The sequence below is a fragment of the Ipomoea triloba genome, chromosome 14 (assembly GCF_003576645.1).
Source record: "Ipomoea triloba cultivar NCNSP0323 chromosome 14, ASM357664v1".
NCBI classification, from domain to species: Eukaryota; Viridiplantae; Streptophyta; class Magnoliopsida; order Solanales; family Convolvulaceae; genus Ipomoea; species Ipomoea triloba.
In genome coordinates this window covers 14301843-14310280 of record NC_044929.1, presented here as the reverse complement: position 1 = coordinate 14310280, position 8438 = coordinate 14301843, and the positions used below count along the sequence as shown (strand labels likewise).

At 37.2% G+C, this 8438-nt stretch overlaps 1 pseudogene; it reads right to left on the bottom strand.

The window, feature by feature from the left end:
* Window positions 1–355: 355 nt before the first annotated feature.
* LOC116003987 lies at window positions 356–7845 on the bottom strand (annotated as a pseudogene).
* Between the last annotated feature and the right edge of the window lie 593 nt (window positions 7846–8438).

Here is an 8438-nt window from a genome sequence, read left to right as displayed (position 1 = left end):
TTGGGTACTACCTTCATCAAATATTTGAGGTCAGCTTGTATTTATTCCAGGCATCTTTTGGATATTCTCGTACTATTTGTATTCATTTTATCATATTAGTGGTGGTTGAATATTTTGAGTACGAGATATTATTATGTTTAGCCTGTGAATGTGTAAGAATGTTTTGGCCTAGGAGTTGTTGTATTTGATGATTTGTGGATGTATGGCTCACGTGGTAGCCTGAAACTTTGTACCCGAGATTTGTGATAGTGGAAATTGTTGTTGTTGGTGGCCCGTGGTTTTTCCCCGTGGTTTTGGGGTTTTCCACGTAAATCTTGTGTTCCTTGTGTTCATATTTATTTTGGGCTATTGTGTATTATCTCGTATTTGTGTACCGTGTTGGTCTTGTGATTCTAATTGTCACAGGCAGTGGGATTTTTCCCAACATAATGGATGGTGCATTTCTAGCAACTGTGATACCATGAAGAAAACCCCTCCTCTCATAGTCCCTGATCATTGCACTAAAGCCTTCTGCCACCAATATGAACAAATAAGGAGAGATAGGATCTCCTTGTCTTAATCCCCGGCTTGGCAGTATAGGACCTATTTCCTTGCCCTTATTCAGCACAAAGTAAGAAACAGAGGTGACACATTCCATAATTAGCTCGATCCACTTTGCATCAAATCCCATTCTGATCATGATGTTGCGCAACAATGGCCACTCCAGTCTGTCGTAAGCCTTGCTAATGTCCAACTTGAGGGCTGCTAAACCATTTTTCCCCTGAGATTTCCTTTTCATATAATGTTGCATTTCAAATGCGATCATTATATTATCGGTGATTAATCTACCTGGGACAAAAGCTCCTTGATTTTCAGAAACTAAACCGTTCAATAAGACTTTCAATCTATTGGCCAGAGCCTTTACAAGAACCTTGTACGCTACTGAGCATAGAGCTATGGGCCTGAGGTCGGCCATGGTCTCCGGGACCCCTTTTTTGGGTATCAACACAATCTGGGTAGTATTGATATCTTTCGGGAGCTTACTAGATGACAAGAAACAATTGCAAAAATTTATCAAGCTATCACATAAAATATCCCAGTATGATTGAAAAAATCCCGGGTTGAAACCATCAAAGCCCGGGCTCTTATCAGGATGCATGCTAAACACAGCCTTCCTAATCTCAGAGACAGTAAATTTCCTTAGAAGCATGTTATTTTGGGAGGAAGAGATTCTAGTGTTGATGCAATTAAGAACAGGATTACAATCTCCAGCTTCCGAAGCAAATATATTTGAAAAGTAATTTCTTACCAATGAGTCTAGCTCTGGCCCTTGCTGCACCCAATCGCCATTCTGGTTACGCAATCTAAAAACTTCGTTGTTTCTCCTTCTTTGTGTAACTGCATTGTGGAAAAACTTTGTGTTGTTATCACCACTCTTGAGCCAAAACAGCTTTGCCCTTTGCTTCCAAAATTGGTTCTGCTTATCCAAAAGATATATGAAACGATTTTGTGCCTCCGAGAACTCCTTCAAACTGTTATCATCGGTTCTAGGTCTGAGAGCTTAAAAGATCAAGTTTTGAAGCCATTAGATGACCCTCAACTATCATTCCTCAGCGCCACATATATTTTCTCAGGATAGTCTCTTCCAGCATACATTGTTCTCTTTAAAAGTGTGTTTTAAGTTCTTCTTTCATATATAGTTCAATCCTACCTATTTTTCACATTTTCTTTAATATTTTTAGGTTAGATTAAACTTTAAAAGTGTGTTTTAAGTTCTTCTTTCATATATAGTTCAATCCTACCTATTTTTCACATTTTCTTTAATATTTTTAGGTTAGATTAAATTTAAATTTAAGTTCGTAACACTTTTGTAGCGGGTAATCTTTGATTGAAGTTCGGATTTCTAGATTACTCTTCTATTTTAATAGATAAATTCTCTTTAATTTCCTGTTTATCTCTCTCATTTATGTTATTTATGTTTTATGCTTGAGTGTGCGTGGTTTTTTTTATAAAAAAAAAAATTAAAAAAAATTAATGTTTATGCTTCTTATGTGTGAGTAGTTTGTTTAAGAACTTGAGTTAAGGTAAGATTATCTATTTAAATGCTTTACTGCTAATACACCCAAAAAAGAACCTTCAAGAATGTTACGTAATGGGTTGGACAGAAATTTGAATACACAACATTATATATACTGGGCCGTATCTGAGCATGCCTAACATGTGCTGCGGCACAAGGCTCCCAATTTTTGGGGCCATATTTAATATATATATATATAATTTACAAAAATTTAGGCTAAATGTATTTGAACCAATTTGTGATGAGATGAAATTGAGCTCAATTGACAATTGCTTTTTTTTTTGAAGGTAATTGACAATTGCTTTTAAAAACCATATATATATATATTTTGCCAATTCAAATATATTTAAATATTTATACTTTTCAAAAAAAAAATATTTATACATTTCCTAATCTAAATCTCAATTAGCAAAGACATTGCCAATTCCAATATATATGTATTTTTTATACAATATTTATATTTTGATATAAATTTTTGAACAACTATTATTTATATATAGAAATTACTCGAAAAAAAAAGAGACACAATTTAAAATATTGCATAGAACCCCATTTTTTATTGGAACGGCCTTTTATATATATATATATATATATATATATATTAAATATTCCAGCAGGACAGGTGCAGTGTATGAGATTGAGAAGCATAGAATGGTGATTGTAGTGTTGATCTTGGTTCCTGGAGGATTAGGGAGGATTAGGATGTGGAGGTAAATAAACCCAACATCAGAGCATCTATATCAGCGCATCATGCGCGGTTATTGGAATAGGAGAGGCTGAGATGGCAGTGAGAGAAGCCAAGAGAGAGAATTTGGAGGATCATCTGCAATGCACCGGGATTTTAGGTTCCCAAGGAAAAATGAAATAAATGTAGTCCACAGATGTTGTGCGCGTTGCGCGCACAGCATGCCCCCACTCGGGCGCGTGCAGTGCACGCGCTCGGTGGGGGCGTCAGGCGCGCCTAACAATCCTTTATTATTATTATTATTTTTAAATCAAATTTGTTTTTTATTCTTTTTCCTTCTCCCTCATTTTCTCTTTCCTAATCACACTTACAAAAACTCCTCAATAACCGCGAAAAAACTCCACTAATAAGGATGCTCTCAGTCAATACCCCTAAAATCACCACTTCAGATCAGATCACCACTCAGGATGCCAATTGCCAACCAATTTCAGGGACAGGATGGATTGATTATCTCACTCATCTGTCATTCAATTCATACACATGCATGAGCAAAAAACTCAACAACTAACGTACAGTGTTGATGTTTTATAAACCATATGTTAAATTGTTAAGACTCAAAGAAAAATGAAAAAAAGATTGTTTGTTACTCACAATTGTAATGTTGGCAAATTCTAATAGTGAGCCCTTCATTCCCCAAATCTTGTTGCTCTAGCTGGATCTTTTTGGCTGAGTTATAAGCGGCATCACTACACTCGCATAACTCGATTGTTTCCAATGTGTTTATTTCCCCAACGCCATCAGGTATTTCTATCAAGTGGTACAAGAGTCTGGATGTTTGGAAAGTGAAAACTGCTTGCTTCACATTCCATGAGATCTGATCCATCTATCACCAAGAATTTCAGTCTGTGGAAACCTTCAGTCATTTCCCATTTTGGTCCTTCAAACACATAGTACTTCAGCTTAAGAACCTCAAGGTTGGGTAATGCAGCTAGAACTGTCATTTCCTCCCATGGCCGATGGCACCCACGCAAAGTCAACTTCTTTAGGTTTGGCGGAAAAGAATCATATTGTGGAAGTGGCCTGGCCTTAATGAAGAAGCACTTTAAGGTTTCCAACTTAACAGGAGTTTGACATCTCCTCATCATTCTCGCATTCATCTTTGATTTCCCGAACACCTAACTTCTTCAAATTAGGGATACCACTGAAGACCAGCCTTGTGCAACTAGTTAAACTTATGTTCGACAGTGTTTGTAGATTTCTCAAACATACATATTCTTCTGTAAAAGATGAGAGAGTAGGCTGAGCTCTTTCTGGAGAGTTTGTCGAATTGGCAGGAATGGGGAAATAGCTACTTTTTTTTAAAATAGAGATGCCTTAGTTGCTTCAGATGCCATATACTCAATGGTAAATCCAGATCTTCCTCATGAGAATGGCGAATTAATGTCTGGAGAAAACAAAGTGCATCTACTGATGAAGGAATGTAACTAAAACTGGCTAGCGCTAGGTATCTCAGAAACTTCAACTGTAATATTTCCTCTGGGAAATGGTCAAAGGGATGAAATGATATATCCAATACTCTGAGCACCTTGAAGTTTGTAAAACTAAAAACAGAGTCTTCAGGCAAGGTTCTATTAACATCAAATCTACCAAAACAGAGAACAGAGCGAATTTGAATTTTTTGACGCACCTCAGATATGATCGCATAAACATCAGAGTAGAAAGAGAGTCGAGGTTGGAAGCCCATTTTAGGAAAAGCATTCAAAGAACTTATTTCAACATGCAAAAATCCAACTTTTTGTGCTTCCATTATGATTAAATCCTTCAAGAGATCATGGATGCCACATGTTTTGACTCTGCCATCTAATCTTCTCTTTGTAGCCATAATCAAATTTCTTTTGATAAGATCTTCCAAAAACTCTTCAGCAACATCTTTTGGAGTTTTATGGGATGTTTCACATACAAATCCCTCCGCAATCCATAATCTAATCAGTTTTGAAACAGAAATCTCAAGATTATGTTTGAAAGCCCCAATATACAGAAATCAAGGCTTCAAGTGATGCGGGAGGTAATTATAACTCAAAGCTAGGATGTCTAAGCATTGTTCAGATTGTTTTATCATATATGAACTGAATTCCTTTTTAACATTCTCCCAACAATCTGGTGTACTCTTTATCCGAGAGAGAAACCCAGCAAACAACAATTGCAAGTGGCAAACCTTGGCATTTATCAGCAATATGTTTTCCAATTCTCTCCAGTTCAGGAGGGAAAGGTTCTTGTCGAAACACCTTCAAAGTCAGTAGCTTAAAGCTTGCATCCATGCTTAGAAGACACATTTGGTGGAGAGTGCTAACAATATTGGCATTGAGAGCAACATCTGTGTTACGACTAGTGAAAATTATACGACTTCCATTCTTATCATCCGGGAAGGATCTTCTTATTTAAGTCTTTCCACTCCATATATCATCCATGACAATGAGATACCTTTTACCTTTCAGTAATCTATACAATTTTTCTGATAAGCATGCATGATGAGTATAATTGTGAGTGTAAAAAGAGGGTGTAAATGTCGTTCTGCTGAGGATTGGGGCTATGACACGTATTGAGTGAATTATAAAATTCTAGGCACTAAAGTATTGGAATTCACTAGAATCCAAGCAAACTAAAATTAAAGAATGGAAATAAAATAATGCAAATTAAATAAGGGATAAACTATATGATAAAAGAGTGGGGTCAGATTAGGGATATTGCAATCTTGATGCTCTAACAATCTCAAAATTAGGGAAAAACAATTAACCAAGGAATTTATTGGCAATGCACTCAAGAATTCAAGTTAGCTACTTTCGTAATCAATAACAAGAATTAGGCTAAGATTGCCCCACTTTCGTGATGCATCAATCATAACCTTAAACACAAAAGCATTATAAGCCCTCCAAATTACCCCTATTCTCATAGTAGGAAAAATTGGGTTGAAATTGGTTAGGTTGAGTCTTTCACCCAACTTTCGTTGTGATGAAATCCTCTCCAAAACAAATCAATAAAAGCTGTGCATCAATTATCAATAAGAGAAAAATATAATCCAACTCAAACATAAACCCTAAGTAAACAATTATTTCCCTTTATGCAATAATCACAAATCTAGCGTAAACAATTATTTCCCTTTATGCAATAATCACAAATCTAGCATCAACAATTATTTCCCTTTATGCAATAATCACAAATCTAGCATCAAGAATTATTTCCCTTTATGCAATAATCACAAATCTAGCATCAAGAATAGCTTCCCTTTATGCAATAATCACAAATCTAGCATCAAGAATAGCAATACTTTATGCAATAATCACAAATCTAGCATCAAGAATAGCAATAGGACCCTAATCCAAACCCAAAAGCTAACTACTCATGCATCATAAAAGTAAACAAAACAAAGCAATAATAAATAATCATAATCATTGCAAGAAATCTGAGAAGAAAGTAAATAAAGGAATAAGAGAACTTTACTGATGAAGAACAAATCCAACTTCAATCCGAGATTCCAAGCTTGAAATTAAATAATCTAATATAAAACTAATATAAACTATGCTAGGGAAATATAAAGAGAAGGGGAAAAAATAAACTCAAACTAACTAGGGTTGGGAACTCCTTAAATTGTAGAGAATATGTAGAATATATAGGAGATAGATGGGCCTTGGGCCCATGAGATAACTTCCAATTCTTTTCCAATTCTTATTCTTGTTTCCTATTCTTCATTGGTAATTTCCTTTTCTTCCAAAACTTGTCCAAAATGTTTCAAAATTCTTCCTTTGTTGCTCCTTGTGGATAATTCAACACTTTGACAATATAACACACAAACAATTCTCAATTTCACTAAGATAAAGAAAATAAGCATAAAAATAACTCAAATAAGGGGTGAATTATTGTACAAAATAGTAGATATCAACTCCCCCAAGGACAATCCAAGGACAATCCACCTTCCAAGCAATGAAACTGATCACACTTCCTCCCTGCACAACCAAATTAACATACCACCAACCAACTCATACAACCTAACTTGCTTCAAGAATCATTTCAGAATCACAAATGAGTTCCCCTCTCAGGCCAATAACTGGGCACCCGAATTAAGATAGATTAAGGCCCTGTATGCACATGTACTTAGTTGAGATTATGCAGAACTTGGCTTAAGATGAGATCCCATAGACTTGCCCTTCATACTCACATAGATCAACTCTAAAACTGCATGCTAAGATCAAGTAGGTCTTTATTCGGCTTGTAATGGGGCTAAGGGTGAGTGGCTAATAAAGAAAGGGTATGGAAAAATGAACAAAGGAGAGAATTTCACACGTATTCACAACTTAATCTAGAAGAGATACTACAAGTATGGACAATGGAGCAAACTACAAAATAGTAGATATCAATGCATCACTCCATTGATGGACATCATTAGTAGTTATGGTGGATATGCAGCACAAAATATGAAGCAGTATATCTCTAACTTGATTATCTTTAGATATAGTCACCCAAACACGAATATAAAAGTGATGCACCATATAAGGATCATCATAAATTGTTCTTGAAAGAAAGGTTTTGCCAATGCTACCCATACCCACAATAGACATAGCACTTAATTTAAGTGGCAATCCAATGAGATGTTCTTTAGTTCTTAGCAAGTCAGTATCAAGGCCAACAATGGTGTTTTCTGCACATAAATTGCTAGATGAACTCGGAAGCACCTAACCTATTTCTTTTGGTTCATTCCCAAGGTCATGTGCAGTCGCAAATTGTACCAGCTCTGTCAAATGATGAATTTCCATCCCAATGTCTAGAAATTTAATACGACGGTAGAATGAAATGGAATTTTTTGATATACATGAGTCTACAATACGCAAACTTTCACTTGCTAGATTCCTGATACTAGCTTCAATAATGGGATCACTTCATCGACCTCCGACTTGGTCGCTTTCTCTTTTCCCCGCTTGTTGTAGGTGTGGGTTATTTGAAGATTGATTCTCGAGCCGCTAGCGGCGGGAGTCTCGAGGGGCAGGGTCGTCAAGATCGTCGGCTCGGACTGGTCGGAGGGGCCTTAGCGGCAGCGGCCTTATTGGTCCTGAGGGCAACCTTGCCCTAGGGGGCAGCGGGGGCGGTAACGAAGCCCTTGTCGAGCACCATGTCTGCAAAAAGAAATAAAATGAGTTCATTAGAATAGCCAAGCAAATTTTTACCGATCTAAACCACCCGACGGAGAAACGCATTCACCAAAAAATATACTCCGTATATATTTCCACGACATCTGGCATGGCCCGCTACTGCGATGGTAACCGGTGCCGGCTTTGGCTCATACTTCTCATCCCGACCATAATCGGGTGCCTCAAGGTGCGCCTCTTTATATTCCTCGGGAGTGCGGTAAAGTAATCGTAAATCTACGAGGATATATTAGCCGCCGCGTCGGTAAGGGCTAGGGTTCGGATTGGATAGGCGTGCTTAGTAAAATGCGCCGACCAGACCCGAGGCACCGATAGCTTCCACTTGTATTCAACTGAAAGGATTCGGTCCTTCCACCCCTTGTTATTGTCGGGGATATTGGAGATGGTGCAATGGTGCCTTCGAGACTACACCATGAGAAAACCCTCGCCGTGTTTGTCTGGAAGCGGTTGGACCGCAAATAAGAAGTTGAAAAGCTTGACTGTGCACAGGAGGTCGTGC